Raw genomic sequence first — 22264 nt, 5'->3', positions numbered from 1 at the left:
AGCTGGGATTATAAGTGCCTGCCACCATGGCTGGTTCATTTTTGTATTAGTAGAGATGGAGTTTCAACATGTTGGCCAGGCTGGTCTTGAACTCCTGACCTTAGGTGATTCGCTCACCTTGCCCTCCCAAAGTGCTGGGATTACAGGCATGAGCCACCACACTCGGCCTGTGATATTCTTGATTGTAACTGTAATAGATCCCTTTAATAAAAACAAAATAGAACAACAACAACAACAAAACAACTGTCTGAAAAGTCCCAAAATTAAAGAGCTCACTTGGACAGGGATTTGGACACCAGTTGAATGGCCCAGCACAAACCATAGTTACATGGGCCACTCGGCCTGTTAGATCCTTAAGGTATTTGAAGTCATGTGGATATTTGCATTTCTGCTTTTGGATATCACGTCAGTATGAATCCGGCTAGTGTTTGAGGGCCAGGCTCAGATCCAGGAAAGCAAGAGCCCCTGCCCTCACGGCACTTCTCTTCCTTGTGTGTGTGTTTGGAAAATAGAAAGCATAAGATATTTTTTTCAATGAGCTGGGAAGATGGAAAGACAAGCTTAAGATGTTTACTTGTTCAGAAGAAGGGAATTGCAAGGAATACTCAGCTTTGCTGCTGCTGAAGGAGGCCGTTTCAGAGGTGGGGTTTCTCTGAGAAAGGTGGTAAGAGGCAAATAGGATTCCCCATCTGGTTTGCCAGAGATGGAGAAAGTTAGTATCCCCAAGACAGCCTCAGCATTCTGGCAAAGGCTTTGGAAAACCAGCTAGGGTGTGGGACCTTGTTGGCCGCTGGGTGGAAGGAAAACATTGCTGGTCCTGAGGACTGTACTGTTCTTCCACTGCTATAAAGAACCACCTGAGGCTGGGTCATAAGGAAAAAAAGGTTTAATCGGCATACAGTTCTGTGGGCTGTACAGGCTTCTACATCTGGGGAAACTTAGAGTGGAAGGTGAAGGGGAGGCCAGCATATCTTCACATGGCTGAAAGGGGAGAGAGTGAAGGGGAAGGTGCCATGCACCTCCAAACAACCAGATCTCAGAACTATCATGAGGACAGCACTTGGGGGATTGTGCTAAACCATTAGAAACCACCACCATGAGTCAGTCACCTCCCACCAGGGCTCACCTCCAACAGAGGGTTAGAGTTCAGCATGAGATTTGGGTGGGGACACACAGCCACACCATGTCAGGCTTCCCATTCTTCTCCTGCACGTGCTTTGCAAATGGTTCTGTCATTGCTTTTTATTTTTGTTGATACATAATATATGTACATATTTTCACAGTGCATGTGATATCTTATTCATCCCTATATTGATGAAATCTGGGTACTTGCGGTGTCTTTCACTTTAAGTATTTTCTTTTCCTTGTGCTCGCAATGTTCAAGTTATTCTCTCCTAGCTGTTTTGAAACACACAGTAGATGACCCGCTGCCATCCCCCTGCTGATTTATCAATAGTAGGTCTTGTGCTCCCATTAGGCTGTGTGTTTGTGCCCGTTACGAGCCTCTGCCCATCCTGCTTATGAGTGGGCTCTGCTGGGCCCTGTTGACCACCTACTCTTGGCCTCCGTGAGATCTGCTCTCAGCTCCTGCTTATGAGTGAGAACATGCTCCGTTTCTTTGCTTGGCTCGTTTGCTTAACGGAATGTCCTCCAGCTCCATCCATCCTGTCTTGGATGACAAGGATCTCAGCTGTGTGGTGGAGTATTGCTCCTTTGTATGTTCAGGCCACGTTCCCTTCATCCCCTATTGACGGGCACTCAGGTGATTCCGGACGTTGTCTGCTGTGGATGGTGCTGCATTGAAGCTGAGAGCAGTCACTGGCTTTATACAGGGGGGACGTGAGTATACTCGGGGGACGTGAGCCACTTTGATGTTCTCAAGCAGCCATTCCCCAAAGCCCTCCGTAGAATGCCGCATTCCTTTGTGCCCATGGCTTCTACTAGGATGAACAGCTGGGAAGGGGCTTTGAGTGAACGCTTAGGTTTCTGTCTTTAATTGGTACCCAGCTGCACTGGCCAAGTGGGGGTGCCAGTGACCCTGGACACTACCTCATATAAGGTCCAAAGATGCAGTTAGGTTCTTTTTTTTAACTTTAAAAAAAAAAACAAAAAAACACTTTTGACCTAGTTAAGCTATAGCATTATCGGTTAGTGTTTTTCATATTGGAAAGGTGTATATTTTATTTTCTAAGAAGGAAAGAAATCCTGTTAAATACTCTAACCACAGATTAAATCATGTCAAGGAAAGAGGTACTATTTTGGGGGAAAATGACCCCTTCATGTCAAAGATCAAGGAGATGACTTATATTGTTTAATTGAGTTAATTATGAAATCTTAAGCGGTTTTGAGAAGATGAGCTGTGGATGCTGCAAGACATGAGACTGATGCTGATTTAATGTTAGTCAGCCCTAACAGAATGTGGCTGATATTTAAAGCTTGCTCCAGTATTGCTTGATAGATTGTAAGTTAATGTAAATATCTGTTTGATGTTTTTATTTTACAAAATATTATTGAGAAAAAGTTTGACAGCCAAGGAACCGCCTTCAACCAATTTCTTCCTAATTTCTATCACCAGAAAAATTTGTCTTGTTAATTCCAGAATTTACTTTTGGAAAGTTCCTGTAAGGAGAGCAGAGGTATTGGTGGTTGAATGGTGACTTGAATTTAGGTGAAGATCGTTAAATATTTCATAGTCATGTTTGTCTTGGTGGTTTTAGCAATTTTATATTAAATTTAGAACTGCGAGTCAAACCAAATCTGTTGTTTTGCTTTTGTGATACTCCTTTGTATGACTATACTGGTAAAGAATGATAAAATGTGTATAGGGTATTTTTTCTGTGTAGATATTAGGATTTTTAGGGGAACAAATTAATCATTCTTCTAATAGGCATTGTGCTGTGTGTTGGGTCCTTTATATATTAGTTGAATCACTATAATGAGGACCACTTGAAAGTCTATTTCTATACAAGATCTTTTATATGCTGACTTGTGTTATGCAAAATCCTTCATCCTCTAAGAAGACTAAGCAATGGGTTGGAGGAGAGGTTTAATCACCCATTAGGTCTATTCCAAATGCCCAGAATTGAATGCAAGTATGAATTATGTTTTTGAAGTGGGGTGTGTGTGTGTGTGTGTGTGTGGTGGACTCCTTTTTAGGTCATGGGAGGGAGGTAAAGCAAAGATCAGATTTGCTGATAAACATTTGTGCATATGCTAGTGGAGAAGTCATATGACTTGACTGCACCTGCGTACTCTGATTTTGGTTTCATTAGTGTCCGTAGCTACAAACCTCGCCTGCCTCTGGGACACACCCTGAGGGGCTGTGGTGAGGGTTATGACAGAGTCGTGTATCTTAGCGAATGACACAAACGGTCTTGTGGGCCTACTTTGGCTTTGTTTGAACCTGTAGATTGTTAAACTAAGTTTAACATTTTGAGGATTATAAATTGTGATTCTTGTCTAAGAAGAGGTTTCTGTTGTCTCTGAAGACAGGAGCCCCAATACAGATGGTCCCTGTCTCAAAATGGTTACATTTGTGATTTTTTTTTCAACCTTGTGATGGTGTGAACTAGTCACACTCAGTGCATTGTTCGGCCCGAGATGGGCTGCCTCTGGATGAACCCATTGTAAGTTGAAACTATTATGTCAAATGCACTTTCTATTTAGGATATTTTCAGCTTACACTGGGTTTATAGGAACAGTTTCATCCCATGGTAAGTCAGGGAGCATATATGCTCATAAAAGTAGAGAGGATCTCATAGATACCATGAGATATAATGTCTCTGATGTTACAGAGATACGATGAAAACAATCAAGTGGGACTTGGAAGCCTTGAAGGGACTCACAAGGGTGGCTCCTGGAATGCAAACGTGAGTGCCACTGGCTTCTGGATGTGACATCTGTGTCTTCTGCTTAGCCCAGTGGGTTATTGGCTGCTCCCGAGGGCAGAGAGGTCCAGCGTTCCTGTGTTTAGGTGTTTGAGCTGCCTTAAGAGACTAGGTCAATTCTCACTGGTGTCTTCAGGGCTTTAGGTCTCCTGAACAAGCAGGAGGAAGCACGACTTTGTAGAGCTTTGGAAATCTCAACGGACTTCAGGGCCATCCCCCTTGGCAGGAGAGAGCCCCACTGGAGGCGAGCAGAGTGCCGTGCAGGCCTGTGCTGGGCCCAGACGTGTACGGACATTGTGAGAACCACAGGACACAGATCGGTCTTGGTTCACAACTGGTGTCGATGGCCACGCAGCATTTCTTCCAGGTACATGAGTGTGGGGACTTGGGTTTTGGGGTGTGCGTCGTGGTTGCCTAGTTGCTTGGAAGACCACTATTCAGACCCCAGCCTGAGTCACCGTGACAGGCCTCCCACTTCACACGACACATGGAAGCTGTGGCGTCGGTCACTGATGTCCACCAGCTGTCAGATGTGTGTGTGTATCTTCCCTGGCCTCAGGATTGGTCTTGTTTTGAGGTTATAGTAAACGTTCTTCAGGAGGGGTTTTGGATTTTTTATGTTGTTTGCAAGGAGGCAGCAGGGAGTGCTTGAGCAGTGAGATCCCCTTCCCAACCAATGCAATTTCAGATCACAGCAGGTAATTAGGGCTGCGGAGCTGTGGGATCACCTACCCAACCAATGAGACTTCAGATCACAGTAGGTAATTAGGGCAGCCGGGTGGGTGGCAGAACCCTGAACTGTGGCTGTTTCTGGTGTCTTGCCCCGGGCAGAGAGTGTTGGGGCCTCCGTGGTCCTCTGTGGGGTGGGTGGAGCACATGAACTGGGTGCTGCAGGGCCGTGGCTGGCTCCCCAGCCTGGGGTTTATGCAGGACTCGTTCTGAAGACAACTTGGAACCCAGAAAGCAGCACGAGGAGAATGGGTTTGTGCGTTTCTGGATCCTGGGTGCTTCCCAGTCTCAGACGCTGTGCAAGCTCTGAGGGGTCTCGCCAGGAAAACTTGCACAGTCGGCCCCCAGGGTGGAGTGGGGCTGTAGCAGGTCTTGCAGGAGCTGGAAGTGGGGGTGAGTTTCTCGCCAGCGGGACTTTTCAAATGGGCCCAGCAGGATGTATCCGTGGAAATGGTGCCACCTAATGCAGGGCTGCGGCCATCAGGGCCTGAAAGGCTACAGCAGGCTCTGTCTCTGCTCTCTCTTGAAAGAGCCTCTGCACGGTTTTCCTTGGTCTTTGTCTATTTGAGGGACGCTTTCCCCTTTGTTGGGCTTACCTAGCCTTCTGAGCTGCCTTGTTGAGTATGACGAAGCCCTGAGAAGGCATTTTTATTGCATAATTATGTTATCCTGGTGGCTGGATAAATGACCTGCAAATGTGGGTGACTCAATAGCTCTGAGGGTGTTCAGTATCCAAGACAAGTGGGAAGGAAATGTTCAGGCAGGCGTCAGAGGATCTGTTCTCTGCTACACACTGGGGCCCTGGTTTGCTAACAGTCTTCACACTCGATCCAAAATGGGATAATGAAGTCTCACGGATTCGGCTTCAGCTGAGAGCTGCCTCCAGCACAGTCTTGTGTGAGTCACAGTTTATATGTTTGGTGCAAAGGGCGGGCATCAGTTGATCTTATTTGTGGTGGTGCTTATGGTGGCTTTTCCGTAAGGAATTTAGACTTTATTAGCTTTGGCAAGGGAATCCTGAGTGATAAATTGGAAGAATGTTTCAGGAAATTCTGGAACCTGCAGTGAATCTGGAATCTGTATGAAATTGAGATTTGGATTCTCACGATTTCCTAATGCTACCCCGAAACCCAGTAGTTGACATAGTCGTAGAGCTTCAGTTGTGCTGCACCAGTTCCCCAATTTGAAAGGAACACGTTGCTTTCATCTAGAATGTTCTGAGCTCTGAGTGCTGCCGGCGGAGTGACCAGCTCTCTGCATCAGAGGGGAAGCCAGGGCTGCGTTCACGGCGTCGCGGCAGCTGGGAGCTGACCCCGGACCTCAGACACGTGTGATGTTGACCATTTTCTGTAAACTCCAAGGGTGTAGTGGTCTCCTTGGTGTTTTACAGTCTTCTGAAGCTTTTGATGTGTCTGCACTTTATAGATTTTTCAGAAGTAGATGGCCTTTTCCCACACCCTTGGGCTGAGTTTCATCAGAGGCTGGTGTGTGGGAAGCACCACACCCACATTCTGACAGGGAAGACTCTGGTGCCCAACTGAGGTCAGAGTGGAAATTTGTTTTTCCTTCCCTCCAGTCTGGTCCAGCTGCTCCCTGCTTGGCCAGAAGAAAATCATGCTTATCCAAGTCGTAGGCAAACCCCTAAATCAAACATTTGTCTTTTTTCTTTAATATGCCCATTTAGTTTATATGGGATAATAGATAGAGAAATGTCTTTTAGGGAAAAATTAATTTCTTTAATTACAGAGAACTTTGGATAAAAACTGCAATCAGGAGTCTATTTTGTAATAAGATCTAGTTAAATACCACAGTGGAAAGCTCCTTATATTTGATCTTATACTTGGGCCTGGTGTGTGGCCGCACGCTCGTACTCATGACGCCACGCTCAGCTGTGAACTACAGGCACGGTACATACTTTGTTGTTGCTTTTTTGAAAGTCTTATTGCTTGGCCTCTCCAACTCAAATGTTGAGTTACGTTGATTCTGTTCAGAATGTTCATCCCTCCGTCTAGGGTCCAGTCGTCCATCTCAGAGGAGGAGACCTGAGGATGAGATAGAGGCCAGAGGGCTGTGGGGTGAGGGCGGGTATGGGGTGGGGGCCAGAGGGGCATGGGGCCAAGGGTGGGGCAGGGGCCTGAGGGGTGCAGGGCTGAGGCCGGGGCAGTGGGAGAAGCGGTGTTGGGCTGTGAGCCAAGCTGCATGGTGGCCTCTATGAATTGGGAGACTCCAGGCAGGAACACAACCTACTGACCCCTTGACTTCAGCCCTGGGACTCCTGAATTCCTGGGCTGAGAGGAGGTTTGCATTTGTGGTAATTTGTTGCAGCAGCAATAGGAAGTTAATGCATTGTATCTGTTCTTCACCTCCAAACCTTTGAAAGGTAACCCTGTTGTATCGGCCTTTTGTGTGCCATAAATTCTAATGAGATGGTTTGTAGGAAATAATGGACACAAACGATGGCAGAACAAAAAGTTGAACAGAAGCAGTGTCTTCTGTGGTTCTGTAGTTTGGGTCTGTGAAGTTAGATTTCGGTCAGAGAGTGTGTGGTCTTGTTCAGTGTATACCTGGAGTACTTGTTCAGAGCTCCTGGGGGAGTGGTCTTTAACACTGTTAGCATTAAAACTCCAAGCACATCAGGGCCAGAGTTCCTGAGTCAGTGTTAGGCGACCTTTGAAGAAGAGTGGGCATGTAGAATCTGCCCACTTTACTAGTATGAAGCAGCAAAATCTTTTTTTTTTTTTTTGAGATGGAGTCTCGTTTTGTCACCCAGACTGGAGTACAGTGGTGCGGCCTTAGCTCACTGCAACCTCCGCCACCTGTGCTCAAGTGATTCTCCTGCTTCAGCCTCCAAATTGCATGATTTATTTTCCTGTTTTATATACTTAGTATATGCAAACTCTGCAAACTTTATTAATACAAATGACATGCCAGAACTTATGAGAATCCAGCATTTTCCCATGCAAATTAGTAGTGATGTGGAATTCCTGGGCTGGTTTGGTTTTATAAGACATAGGGGTGGATTCTTTGCCTAATTTCTGTGGAACTAACAATTGTTAATCACCCAGCACTCTTACCTCCCCCAACAGCTCAGGTGAGGGTGGTGTTACCCCCGCTGTCATGATGAGAGGCAGGAGACTGAGGCTTAGGTAAGCAGGTGACACATTACTGTCCAGCCCCACCCACCCCGTAGTTTCCTGCCATGGCTCAGCTATCTTCCCGCAAGAAAGGATAGACACCCTGATGCTGGGTAGAATTCCTTGTGAACCCCTTTGCATCCTCCAGGGAGTTCTTGTTTCACAGTGGTGGCTCATGGGAAGGCCTCTGGCCCACTGAGAAAGTGACTCATGTTGTGACATTACTGTCTCTCTGTCCGGTTGCTGTCGATTGGGTGATTTGTAAAGAAACATTTATTGCTCACAGCTCTGGAGGCTGAAAAGTCCAAGGTCAAGGCAGTCCAAGGTCAAGGCACCTGCACATCTGGTGTCCCGGGGCCTGTGGCTTACAGACGGCAGCATCTCACCGGGTCTTGCGTGGCAGCAGACGTCTCGTCGGGACTCACATGGTGGTGGAGCAGGAGGGCTCCTCCAGACCTCCAACAAGGATACCAACCCCAGTCCTGAGAGCAGGACCTCCCAAAGTCCCCATCTCTTAATGTATCCCACCGGAGATGGTTTCAGCATGAGGTTTTGGGGACATTCAGGCCAGAGCCATTGCTCTGCTGTGGTGTTAGGGCTACATGGCATCATTACTGCAGCAGAGCCACAGCTTCTCATCTGTATTTGCTGCAGGAGGAAGACGCAGGTGCCTGTGCAAGTTGTAGTTCGGTGCAAGAAGTGGAGACCCTCTGGGAAATCTTAGCAGGAGGAACTTGAGGTATTGAGAACTGACACCTTAGGACTGTAGTTTTCTTCAGACTGTAAAAACCTTGGTGTGTGATAATACTGAACATTTCCTGAGCCCTGTGATCCTGTAAAACAGTGGTGGTTAAGACATTCCCCCTCCCCACAACTGCGCCCGCACTTTTACTGCAAGAAGCCCCTTCCCATGTGGTTTAGGCTGACTTGCAGATGATCATTTACCGAGGACAAGGCCAGACACAGGCCTTCAAACCCCCGTTCTGTGCCTTATAAGTGATTAGCTAAACTGCCTGTTCCCACTGATCAATCACCTCCCACCTTGAAATGGTTCTTTGTGGTGCAGTTGTGCCTAGGGGGGTGGACTTGTCTTTGACTGTTGCCTTCCACAGAGGACGGTTAGGGTGGGCAGGAAAGAATTCTCTGCTACAGGTCTGCATTCCAGGCTGTTTCCAGAAGTGGGAATTCTTGCGCCCTGGAGTCTGGGAATGGATTTCTAGTGTCCCAGCTTCAGGTGGAGTTGAAATTGAGTGAGACAACCCACCACACCCATCTGGAGCCAGGAACTAGAGCCATTTTTAAAGTGGCAGTTTCTCCATAAGATTACCCAAAAAATGCACTCAGTAGGTTTCTTTCTTATATGCATTTGGCCATCTAAAATGGGAATGGTGGTTTTTTGAAGCATAGATGTAGTTTTAAATTTTGAGTATTGTAAACCTTAATGTAGCTTCTTAAAATGTTTGCCTGATGATCTGGAGATTTACTAAACCTTTGGAGTAGCAATAATGAGTTGATCTATATGACTTTGCTTACTATGATGCAATGAAAGTACTCTAATTAAAACCTCTGCAGTTGGGTCAGCAGACGATTGGCCAAAACAAATTCTGCCTTTTGAGTTTCTTTAACCAAACGAGGGAGTAGAGTGTAGGCTGAAGTGGCAAATTCATTTCAGAGCACGCCAGAGCCCTCAGTGACTGAGCAGCCTTCTCAGGTGAACGTGTAACGTGCCGTGAGTCTTGGCAAGCCTGGCTACTGATGTGTGCACGTGACACCACAGAGCCACACCTAGGAAGATGTGGTTTCTGTAACAAGCTTTGGAAAACCAAAGTTCAACTTAATTATCCAACTTTGTTACAGAAAAAGCTTAGACCAGATGGCCAAAGACCTGATTGTTTCATGGTTGAGACATGGTTATAAAATTGCCCTTACTTGGTGCCAATCAGTGTTGGTCCACAGTGATACTCCTCCAACCTCACTGAATAGTTTGGAGACTGATATGAGACTGTGAAAATCTCCTTAAGATGAAAAGGGCTCTGGGGCACCCGGGAATATCCGCACACCCGTGGCCATTCCCCTATAAGGTGGAAAGGACGGCTGGGTCACGCGGGAGCATCCGCACACCCGTGGCCGTCCTCTTTAAGATGGAAAGGGCTGCTGGGGTGCCCCGCAATATCTGCACACCCGCGGCCATTGTTCCTGTCCCCCTTTCTGCTCAGTCACCTCTGTGTTCCTGCTCATGAATAGCTCGTCCCCTGGGCTGGTGAGGAAGGAGTGGGAGGTTGTTCTGAGGCTCTGTCACTGTCTGCCATGTCATGAGCTGGGCAAGGCAGTGGCAGTGACCCTGGAGGAGTCTGGTCAGTGAGAGCTCTGGCAGGAAGTGCCGAGGCTTGAGGTGGCTCTGCCAGTCGTAACCAAATGTCTTCCCTCTTATTTCCATGATTCCTTCTAGTTCTGCACCTTGCACTGCAGGGTCTCTGTGTGTCTATAAATACACATGAGTTATGATACAGTGTCTCTTTCCCCTCTGGAGCAGGGCCCGGAGAGTGAAGTGCAAGAGCCCCTTACTGTTGGATGCCCACCAGCACGAGGCACTGCCTGCCCTGCTAACGAATGCCTACAGCGAGTCCTGGAAGCCCTCTTCTGAGCACCTGGCCTGTTGATGGTGTACACAGGAGACAGATGAGCTCCCCTTGCCCCACCCTGAGCAGAGACTGGGCAGGCGGTGGCAGCACTGTCCGCCATGGTGCATCCTTGGTGCATGGAGGAAAGTGTGTTCACCCTTAAAACACAGCCCATCCTCTCAAAGGCAGGGTGACAACCACATTTACATCTGGAATCTTAAAAAAGGGCCCGTCTCCCTGAGAGAAGAATGTGGATGCGTGTGTGTACCTCCTTTTTTTTTTTTTTTTTTTTTTTTTGAGACAGTTTCCCTCTGTCACCCAGGCTGGAGTGCGGTGGTACGATCTCAGCTCACTGCAAGCTCTGCCTCCCGGGTTCATGCCATTCTCCAGCCTCAGCCTCCCAAGTAACTGGGACTACAGGCACCTGCCACCACGCCTGGCTAATTGTATTTTTAGTAGAGACGGGGTTTCACCGTGTTAGCCAGGATGGTCTCGGTTTCCTGACCTCGTGATCTGCCCAACACGGCCTCCCAAAGTGCTGGGATTATAGGTGTGAGCCACCGCACCGGGCCGTATGTGTGAACCTCTTTACAAGTCTTGCTTGACCTTTACATTTAAAAATTATTGAAAAACTTAAGGATGTAACTGACAAGAACTTTATAGGTTTCTCCAAGTAACAATTTGGAAAAGTTAAGTGAACCCATAATGTGTTTTATTTCTGTGAGTCCCACACTTGGATTTTTAAATGTGGGCAAAACATCTGTATGTTCTTCAGTCTGATTTCCGTGAAATCGTGAATGAAACGTGCTGAAGTTGCCGTGCGGATTTTGTTATGTGGCGGTGACATATGGGGGCTGGTCATTAAACAACTGGAGGGATCCCTGTCCTTTCTGTACTCCTGTTGGACCCTAGGCACGTGCTTGGGTGTTTTCTGTGTGTGTGAACAAGATGAGGACAATTTCCAGATTCACACGGTGGTATCTTCTCCCTTTTCTGTTAAAACGTGTCTTCTGCTGCTTCTACATAGACAAAATGTTTCTTTCTCTAGCCTGTCTACATAAACGCTGTTTAACAAAAACTGTATTGTAGACATGTGAAGCTGAATTCCACATGATAAAGCAGATAGAGATGACTGAGTATACTGTTTTGTGGGAGGAAGGTTTAAAATGATTTTTAGCTTTTTCCCTGAAACAGGGAATAATTTTAACTTTTTCCCTGAGATAGGAAATAATAAAATGGGAAAATAATTAAATTTTCCCATTTAATTGTTAGACTATATTTAATAGATTATTCATATATTGCAAGGGAAAAAGGAACTCGATCACCCCATGTACCCAAATGAAAATTTAAAGGGTATGGGTGAATTCATTTGAACTCCTTTAATTTGTTTTTATTTGTTTGTTTTTGACAGTCTCACTCTGTTTCTCAGGTTGGGTGCAGTAGTACAATGACAGCTCACTGCACCCTCAACCTTCTAGGCTCAAGTGATTCTCCTGCCTCAGCCTCCCCAACTGCTGGGATTTACAGGCGTTAACCAACACACACAGCTTATCACCTCTTGGAGACTAGCTTTGAGTTTGGGCATTCACTGAACTATATTTTGGTTAATTCTCAAAGTTTGTCACTGTTTATCTTTAATTTGATAAAAATCTACATGTATTGTGAAATGCATTACATTTCCTTAGCATTTATGGATTCCCTGTTAGTGGGGCAGAGACATAGAAGGGCAGAAGGCATTCGGGCATCATCAGGGTTGCAGTTGAGTGCTTGCCCCGAACACACTGGGGCTCTGGGCTCTGTGGCCCTACGGGGGTCCTCTGTCCACTGAGGGGCCGGGTTACCTGGAAGGTCCCTCCAGCCTCTGCCATTTTGCCCTTTTCAGGTTAACATCTCATCGTTGTCCTGGACAGCACTGCCATTCATTCACTGACCCACGAGTGAACAGCTGGTCAGTGGCCAGTGCTGCTTCCTGCAGCTTGGAGGTGGTGATGTGATAACACTTCCTTGGAACTTGGTTCTTGGTGTGTATTAAGGGTTCAGTTGTATGTTTCTTTTTAATCTGCACCTCTGAATTGGTCTTTTGATTGCAAAGAGATTGCTTAATGGATTTGTTTCTGAATATTTCGTGGATAACACGAGAACCTTGTTTATCTGCGTGTTCATTTAATGTGTTTTTGCCAGGCATTTAAATGGGTGTGTTAGCCCTTAGCCCACTTTCTGTGTGTGGTGGAGTCATTGAAATCATTTATGTGAAGTCTCTCTTCTATTAAGGCCGGAGGACGTGGGGTGGTGTCTCCCTAAACTAGGGGGAAATGACTTGTTCTGCCCTCCCCCCTGGGAACGCTGGTGTTTCCAGGTCTCTGAACTTGGCTCCCACACTGGGAGAGTGGCTGTGGCTTCTGGAGCCCGTTTTGTGTGGGACTGACTCCTTCACTTGCTTTGTTCCCCACCGTCTTTGCTGCTTTATGATGCAGGGATGAGGAAGTTGGGCCCGGGGGCCTTGCCTGTGCCTGAAGGGCCCGATGCAGAAACACCTCGTGGGAAGGATGTTCCTTGAGGGCAACTTTTGGAGTCTTTTCCTACTTTTAACTGAGAAGTAGCTATTCACATGGTTCTTTTCTGCTAGTGTGTTTCAAAATAATTGGTGTAGAGTTACGAAGATGTCCGAAACACCCATGATCCACTCCGGGCCAGTGCCAGACATTGAGCTCAGATGCATTCAGACCACATTCAGATGCCAAAGATTCTTGCTTGGTTATTCTCAAACTTATGAGAATCTAAAACGCGAGCCACGGTATGGATTTTCTCTTGAGCCCCCATGACTTTGCCTTGTATTTTGGGCATGAATGACTTCATCAAGGGGAAAGAATTTGAGGAAGGAGCCTCTGAGGCTAGGAGGGGGTGGGAAGGGGTGGTGGGAAGAGGAGGGAAAAGGAGCTGTAGAGGGAAGAGCCAGGCTGGGGCTGCGGCATCTCCTCATGTTGCTCCCCCATCCCTGGCGCGAGGCCCCAGGGACTGACTGATTTTCCCACAGGAAACGTGTTTGATTGCGTGTCTGTTTTGTGGGCTGGCCATTTGGATTGAGGGAATGTCCGTGTTGTGATTCCTTATTGATTCGAAGGTTGAAAAGGTTTGTGCTCAGTACACGGGTCTCTTGGTGCGATGAGAAATGTGATCGCAGCCGCCTTCAGGGTGGGGAGAGCCCTTGAGGCCCTCAGTGGTGGCCGGTGTCGGCCTTCGTTTCCCTGGGTGAGCTGCCCTCAGGGTGGGAAGGGAGGTCCTCGGTGGTGGCCGCTGTTGGCCTTTGCCTCCGTGGGTGGGTATTGCTCCATCCCCGCCTCTCCGACTCCTTGCCTGGCATCTTCTTCGTTGGAGGCCGTGATCCATCAACCTTGTCCACGCGTGTCCTGTAGACTAGTGCTGACTGTAGGTTCAGGAGTGGTCAGAGAGGCCCTCGTGATGCGAAGCTAAACGTTTAATGATGGCGCTGCTGAGTGCATTAGCCGCGTCACCCCAAGTGTCTGGGTAGGAGGGAACCGCGGGGTGGAGGGAAGACTGGACAGATGCGTGCTTTCCTCGGCCCCTGGGAGCACGGCCAGGTCCGTGCTCAGACCTCCTGGTTTCTCCCATATTTCCATAAATAGCAAGGGAAGGACTCAGGGCACCCAGGGACCTCAGGGGGTGTAAGCTGTGTCCTCGCGTGGCCCCAGCTGTGACCAGTGATGTTATTCTCTTTAACCTCAGGCTTATTTTGTATAAAAACACAAAGGGACACAAGTAGTTCAAGGGCCTCTGAAGACTTATGTAGTTGTTAATAGGCCTACTTTTATGCTTTCTTATGTATTAAGAGCAAATCATGAAACAAACTCATTTCTGTTTGAAGAAATCTTGACGATTCTCATTTTTGTGGCAAGCAACATTGATTCTTTGCTTAGTGAGCATTAGTGCCCTCCTGCCCAGTGCTGCTGCCTGGCGTGTCCTCGCACACACCTCTGTCCATTGGTCTCCATTCACCTTTCCGCCTAGAATTGTAGGAGGGGCGCTAGGATCTTAGGGCTAGAAAGAAACTCTGAAGACTACTTTTAGGGGTGGCTTCTGGTCAGGGCTTTCCAGAGAGACAGCCAGCCGGGTGTGCATGTGTCTCCAGCGGGAGGGCTGTTGCAGGGGCTACAGAGTCCAAGAAGCCCCAGGACCCACAGCCTACAAGCTAGAATCCTGGGAGAGTGTGGCTTGAAGACTTGAGAAGCGGAGGGTGCAGATCCCACCCGGGTCTGAGGAGCTGAGACCCAGGAGCACGGGCTGCAGAAGACAAATGTCACTGGCCCGTCAGCCAGACAGGTGGAGTGAACCCAGTTTTCCCCGCCTTGCTGTTTCACTCGGGCCCTGGGTGGATAGGGTGGTGCCCCCCACACTGGCGAGGATGGGTCTCCAACTCAGTCCAGAGGCAAACATGCATCTCACAGAAATAATGCAGAACCAGCCATCTGGGCACCCTGGGCACGCTCAGGTTGATGCACAAAACCAACGCCGCGCGTGGCCCTGACGTCTGCGTGTTCGCATCACTCCACGCACATTGCTCGGTCATCGCCTCGGTGAGTTTGTAAGCTCGTTGTGTGGTTCTGGGGCTCTTGGTCCCGGTGGTGGTGGTGGTGATGACAGGCTCCCCACTACCCCAGCTCAGGTATGGAAGGTGATGGCATCAACGGCTCCTTGTTTCTCAGACACTTGAGCGGGTGCTCTGTGCAGCCATTTCCACCTGCAGCAGCATCTGTTCCCTATGCCGATTCCATTCGGAGTGTGCGCCTCCCTTCTGTTGAGGGTGCAGCCTTCTTTCAGGGAAGAACTGTGTCCTGTTCGCCTATATCTCCTGTGGTATATCTCATGGTTGAATAAGTAGCTATAGGATACCTCGGTGGCTGAATGATAGGTTCATTGGAAAGAAAACTTTATAATATTTTTTTCTTTTTGGGATGGAGTTTCACACTCAATGCCCAGGCTGAAGTGCAATGGCATGATCTTGGCTGATTGCAAACTCTCCCTCCCAGGTTGAAGTGATTCTCCTCCCTCAGCCTCCCAAGTAACTGGGGCTATAGGCGTCTGCCACCATGCCTGGCTAATTTTCGTATTTTTGTTAGAGACGGGGTTTCACCATGTTGGCCAGGTTGGTCTTAAACTCTCGACCTCAGGTGATGCACCCACCTCGGCCACCCAAAGTGCTGGGATTACGGCCATGAGCCACCACACCCAAGAACTTAATACCTTTTTTTATTTTTTAATCATAATGGGCTTGTTAAATGCTTACGTTAATGTTTATTTTTAAAAATATTATCTGTGACCTTTCAGCTTTTCATAGCACTTCTTGTGTGAATATTTAAAAAAGGCCCTTTACTCGTGGAGGAGAAGCGGTTATCCCTTTCAGCAGAGGGAGATGGAGGAATACGCCCTGGTGGGTCTGAGCACAGGTAGTCACCCCAGCCTTGGTGCTTGCTTAGGTCTGTTCTCCGTTCACCGTAGCACATCCACTCTCATTGTCAGCTTAAAAATAAGCTTTTTTCTCTTTCTAATCAGAACAGTTAGTTTGTTAACCATCACGTTAAGGTATCGAGAATGATAGCTTTCAGGCCTCAGATATGATACAAGTAATAAATGCAGCTGACCCTGAACAACATGGGTTTTGAGCTTCGAAGGATCACTTATGTTAATTATTTTCCAACCAATCCTTACTGAAAAAACCTGGCTTTGTGGAGGGCTGATGTTTCCTACATGCGGTTCCATAGGGTGGCCGCCGAGTCCTGTGGATACGTAGATTTGGGTAAACTCGGGGGGTGTTCTGGAATCCATGTCCCTGTGTATACAGAGGAACAACTGCAGCTTTTTAAAAGTTTGTGTCCTGCCTTGTCCTAAAAAGGCTCCAAGGTGGATGCAAAATTATTTCATCCTTTTGGTTTTCTTGGTGGGATACTGATGTTTATTCTTCAGTGTCTAAAATCCTGAGTGAACAGAGTTAGTGCTTCAGGAACAAAGCCAGTCTGGAAACACATATTGAGATATCCACCTTTTTGTCATGGTTTCACAAAAGGCCATGATCATATTTTATTCGGTTGAACTGTAGGAAACTGCCAGTATTTGCTGTTTTTGGCCTACAAAATGTCAAGTTTGTACGATATTAAAAACCAAGGATTCTTGGATGGGGAAAATAGGAATCGGTGAGAACCTGAAGTTGTCTGTCATGGCCTCTGAGTCACAGGTAAATAAACCTGTGTGAGGGGAAGTTGGCTGTACAGTATTTTCCTTCTGTTTTGAGACTGTCAGAAAAAGGAAAGTTCCATTGCGTTGGGTCCCTTTTCCTCACCTTTGCTGCAGAGGGGACTTGCCATTATTCCTCTTGTTTCCAGTGCTCAGGAGGCTGATGCCACAGAGAAGACCTGCAGGTCGATGGATGTGAAACAGGCAACGGACACGCTGTGCACCTTGGGACGCATCTGAGAAGTACGTGCTTGCAGCAGGTCTGAGGTGAGGGCGTGTTCCATCTCCTCTCCCTTCTCTGGCTTTGCAGGCCTTTGAAGTTGGTACTGGAAAGTGAAATTAGTTAATGCTGATTAGCTCCAGGTCAAAGCCAGGGGGCCGAAGAGACCCGCCCTTCACTCGGGGCGTGAAGCATTGGGCCCTCCCATCAGGAGGCAGCAGGGACTCAAGAAAGCCGCACATGCCCTCAAGTTCCCTTATGTTGAAATTTTTTGTACTCGGTCATGCCAAGTCATTTGGGAGGTAAAGGGGGTTTCACATGGGGGTGTGCAGTACTGTTAGGTGTCAGGTGCGAGAGTTGAATTTGTAGAAGCTGTGCGGATAGGAAAGGGCCTCAGGGAGTGCTGTTTACACGGAGCCAATTTAACGCGAGATCTGTGCTCTGCCTGGGTCCGTGTCTGACTGGTGTCTCCCAGTCTGCAACAGGACGTTGACGTGACTCGGCGCCATCGTCCCACTCTGTGTAGACGTCTGAGGATCTGTGCGCTGCTGCTCTGTGAGAATGAGTTGTGATAATGAACTGAGAAACAGTGAACAAACCCTGAATTGGTTAGCACTGGTTCCACGGCCACTTCTGCCGTGGTTGGAGTCATTCATAATAAAGTGTGCTGGACTCCTATGCAGAGCTCTGAATTTCAGAGGCCCTTTAACTCGGCAGCTAACCAGCCGCTTCCTTCAGAAGACATTTGAGTCCCCTTTACCTACCAGGGTGACTCTGGGAGTTTGAAGATGAGTGAGACAAGCCCTCCCTGCCGTGGATTTTACTGTCCAGAGGGGAGACAGATGTGGATGGTGAAGGGGGCCCTATCAGAGGTCAGCGCACGTCAGTTTGATTTCCTCAGCACTTGCTGTGTTCAGGCGGTGCCCCGGGCCACGTGCAGTGCATGTGGGGACACTGCCCATGGCATCCCAGGCACAGCTAGCATCTGCGCCATCTTCATACTTGGCTTGAGTTTTGGGGAAGTACCGAGGATGGCTTCTGCCTTTGCTGGAGAGAGTTGGAAGTCAGGGCAGCCCTCCACAAGGAGATGATCGCCAGCTGATTCCTCAAGAAAGAGAGGTGGTCCCTACATGGGCAGAGCAGGGCAGCATGCACAGACCAGGGTGTGGGGTCTGGGGCATGTGCATCTGAGTGGGGTCTGCTGGGAAATAGCAGGGGTGAGGTGTGAAGGCAGTTGGAATTGACGGGATAAATTATCACTAAGGCGATGCTGGGAAAATATAAAACTGGGACTCTGTGGTAAACGTGGACTTAGGGTGACCCTGGGCGTGGGTATTTTCAGGCTCTGAAGGCAAAGATTTAGGAAATTGGGGCAGAGCTGAGTCCCAGATGAGGATGAAGACCACCCTTGGGATGTTGAATGAGACAGGGGTGGAAACCCAGTGAATGTCGTGGAGTCAGTCCAGGAGGAAGGCAGTAGAGGAGACCGGTGTCCTCAAAGGCCCCGTGGGGCCTGCTTCTCAAAGTGCTGGGATTACAGGCATGAGCCACTGCTCCCTGCCAATACTTTTAAAATTTCTAAGCTACTCTCTCTCATACCCACTCCGGTATTTTTTTTTTTTTTTAGACTAGGTTTATGGCTATATTTTTTCCAAGGGAACCAAACAGTTACCTGTTTGAAGTACAAATAACACCGTGTTTAAAAACCGAAAATGCCAATTTGCATAGAAGTTTCCAAATACCCAGTTGGTTTGAGCCTTGCATTGCAGTGTCACTACCTGCTCTTAAATTTCTACATGATGTGTAGATAGTGAGGCAGGGACGGCTCGTACATCTTCAGGTTTCGATTCTACTAACTTGGGCTATATTTTCATTTATTTTGGCACATCTGTGGGTGTGGCAAGCAAGGCCAGGGTATTTATTTTGAAGCTTGTCCAATAGCAGTTGGGAAGATTTTCACATTTTTAGAATTTTCATAGTAATAGTTATAATTTACAAAGAATTTAAAATTGTGTAGTCATTATTTTGCTTTTTTCTAGATATGCCCTGAAACGGGGTTGCTATCATTCTACATCACAGGATTCAGAACAGGACCATTTTGGAGCAGACGCCTATAATCGAGGAATTCCGCCTAGTCAGTTCACTTTAAACTTGTTTAAAAGGTTTTCTTTATCCTAGTTGGCACCTGTGGCTATAGTTTGTTTTCACTGCTGAGGAATATTCCAGGATGGAAACTGTAATTCATCTGTTTTTCATATCGGTGGACATTTGGATTATTTTGGGAGGGTGTGTTTGTCTATTCAGCCTTCGTTTTTTCAGGATTTTTTGTAGAAGATAACGTAACAGTGTAACATCCTCTGCTATGGAGCCAACACGAACCCTGATTACAGCCACACAGACTCTCACACAGACTCTCAGGCCTTGTTACCAATGCACAGAATCATTTTCTTAAGTTGAAGCACAGTAGCAGAACCTGAAGCCATGTGAACGGGTCCTCCGATCTCACACTTGGAATTCACTTTTTATTACTATGTCTGCTAATTAGGAAGCATATCAATTATACAGAAATCTGAGGATATAAAATTATATGTTTATGACAGAAAAAAACCTTATTTAATACCCTAGAACACATGGCTATGTTTTTCCCTCATGGCCCACCACTGTTTTCTTTGCTTGAAATCGGAAATGACACTTGAAGGCGGTTTTCTAGCCACTGTTAGGCTGGCATAGTTCTTCAGAGACAGAGGATGTAAAGCACATGGAGAATTTCTGTCTGTGGAATGTGATTTCCCGGTCACCTCATTCAGGCTGCCGCGGCTTTCCCCTCTGGCTGCCTGCATCATGGGACGTCTGAGGAGGTCCCTGTTTCATCCTCTGAAATTCGGAAAAGGAAGGAGAGGAGGGTGTGCAGGGTGTGGTGCATTTGTGTCGGTCCTTCGAGGTTTTATTTGGAATCTCGGCTGCCTTGTTGGTTCCTGCCTTTATGTCCCTAGCTCGTGGCTTTGTCCTTGTGTCTAACTCACAGGCAGACAGATGGAAAGGGAAGTTGTATTCAGCCAACAGCTTGATCTTATTCTCAAGGCTCAAATCGACTGGGTATTTGGAGACTTCTGTGCAAATGGGCATTTTTGGTTTTTAAACACGGTGTCTTATTTGTACTTCAAATGGGTAACTGGTTCTCTTGGAAAAAATATAGGCATAAAGCTGGTTCTTTTAAAAAAAAAAAAAATGGGAGTGGGTGTGAGAGAGTGGCTTAGAAATTACACCAGTTATGGTTGGGCGTGGTGGCTTACGCCTGTAATTCCAGCACTTTGAGAGGAGGACGCAGGTTGATCCCCTGAGGTTAGGAGTTCCAGACCAGCCTGGTCAACATGGTGAAACCCCGTCTGTACTGAAAATATGAAAATTAGCCTGGCATGGTGACAGGTACCTGTAATCCCAGCTACTTGGGAGGCTGAGGCAGGAGAATCACTTGTACCCGGGAGGCAGAGGTTGCAGTGAGCCGAGATCTCGTCACTGTACTCCACCCTGGGCGACAGAGCAGAAACTCCATCTCAAAATTAAAAAAAAAAAAAAAAAAAAAAAAAAAAAAAAACCCAAAAAAACAAAAAAAACCCGGTAATGGAAACCTGATTGCGTCATCTGTGATGGAGATGGCAGATTATTTCATTTTTAGTGGCAGGATGAATGGGATATGTTTGCAGTATTGATCTTGACAAGGGAAATGGTGAGAACCAAACGTGCCTCCCAGCTTGGGCCTCGCCGTTGGCAGAAGACCCTGGCGGGCAACAGACTGGAGACTGGGAGAGCGAGGGGAGAATTCTCACGCTGTGACGCTGGTGCAGTGTGTGCTTCTGGACTCCTGCTGGAGGGAGCGGCCCCTTTGCCTTGCAGGCTTTGGTGCTGTGGAGATCTTGGGACGTGCCCCTCCTGGCACACCTGTGGGTGTGGCGAGGAGTGCCAGGGCTGAGGCACAGGTGTTGAGCCCGGAACGTGGGACGGGAGAGGCTGCACATGCCGGCAGGCGTCTGCTGCAGCGGCCGGGGGTTTCCGCAAGGGGGCGGGGCGTTGGTTTTCCTCCTTGAATTTGGGTGGGGAGGGTGTCCTGGGGTGCTGTGTCTGCACTTGTGTTGCTCTGAGGTCAAGTTGTGGCCCCGAGTCCCTGTCCCTCTGCCAAAGTGAGGGTTTGCCCATTTTCAGGTCAGATTTCCCTTGGGTCCGGGCCTCTAGGAGTGGGGGGAATTCCAAGGGGACGTGAGCACGGTGGACGCGCGTGGGCCTCTTCCTCTTCCCCCAGCTCCTGGGCTGTGTGTGAAGAGCTGCCCAGCGGAATCACCCTCCTGCCTGGTGTTTCATTCACCAGAAATCGTTCTCACTGTGGACTCTTGAGTCAAATGTGATCCAGGAATGGAACGTGCTGTTGCTGGATGCCACACACAGCATCAGGAGCCTAGTTGGGGATTATATGGTCTTACCCCACACCTTAAAAGTAAAGACTATAGTCGTCAGGCCTGTGAGCCCAAGCCAAGCCATCGCATCCCCTGTGACTTGCACGTATATACGCCCAGATGGCCTGAGGTAACTGAAGAATCACAGAAGTGCAAAACTGAACTCACACAAACGTGGGGCCCGGTGACCCCAATCCTGGGTATTTACCCTAGAGAAACAGAAGCTGATGTTTAAGAAAAACTGTGCCCAGATATTAATAGCGCTGTCTATAGTTGCCCAAAACAGGTTACAATGTGCCACAGCCATACGTGGAATAATAAACACCCAGCAGCCCCGAGGCCTGGCTGTTGATCACAGGACACCCTGGGTGCACCTCCAAGCACGATGCCTAGGAAATCATGATTTTGCAAGTGTTTTGCCACAACACTCGCAAAAGACAGACCCGGAGGATGGGAGAACACAGAGAGGGTGGTTGCTGGGAATGGGAGGGTATGCTTATGAGGCCTCGTGAGTGGGTTTGGTGCTGTTGGACTGTTCTGTTTGTGTGATGATTATGGGAATATTTGTGCCGAAATTCACAGAACTGAACACTGTCCGCTCTACAGCAATTTTTAAAAAGCAGTAACATGTTCATTTTCAGTACTGTTTTTAATGGAAGATGGAGTTTGCAGATGATTCATTAGGGCAAGCCTGTCTCAGGAGTTGCTAGATGATTCGTTAGGAGCCTGTCTCAGGGCCCTTGGGTTGGGTTGGGTTGGGTTGGGTTGAGTTTTGTGGGGTGGAAAAGCATTTCCTATTGTGGACAGTAGCATGGGGCATGAAAAGGATATCGCCAAGGAAACATGTAGAATCCTTTGAAGAAACATGTGTATTTCTAACTTCCTATAAGATAGAATTGGAATTTATAATGGTTTTGTTTTCTAGAGTCTTGGTAGAATAGGGAAGACAGTGTAATAAAAGCTAATTTTGAAATGAAGA

The 22264-nt window shown here is 47.7% G+C and overlaps 1 long non-coding RNA gene across 4 annotated transcripts in view; it reads left to right on the top strand.

Moving 5' to 3' along the window:
• Window positions 1-13: 13 nt before the first annotated feature.
• The window catches only part of LOC119621310 (uncharacterized), a 73180-nt gene continuing 50929 nt past the window's right edge, over window positions 14-22264 (top strand). For all 4 annotated transcript variants that reach the window (XR_012092511.1, XR_012092512.1, XR_012092510.1 and 1 more), the window contains exons 1-2: window positions 14-8489; window positions 10284-16884. This is a non-coding gene — a long non-coding RNA (uncharacterized lncRNA). The remainder of the gene's footprint in view (window positions 8490-10283; window positions 16885-22264) is intronic.

Source organism: Chlorocebus sabaeus, unplaced genomic scaffold (genome assembly GCF_047675955.1).
Source record: "Chlorocebus sabaeus isolate Y175 unplaced genomic scaffold, mChlSab1.0.hap1 unalloc_scaffold_644, whole genome shotgun sequence".
Classification (NCBI taxonomy): domain Eukaryota; kingdom Metazoa; phylum Chordata; class Mammalia; order Primates; family Cercopithecidae; genus Chlorocebus; species Chlorocebus sabaeus.
This window is presented reverse-complemented; position numbering and strand designations above follow the sequence as displayed.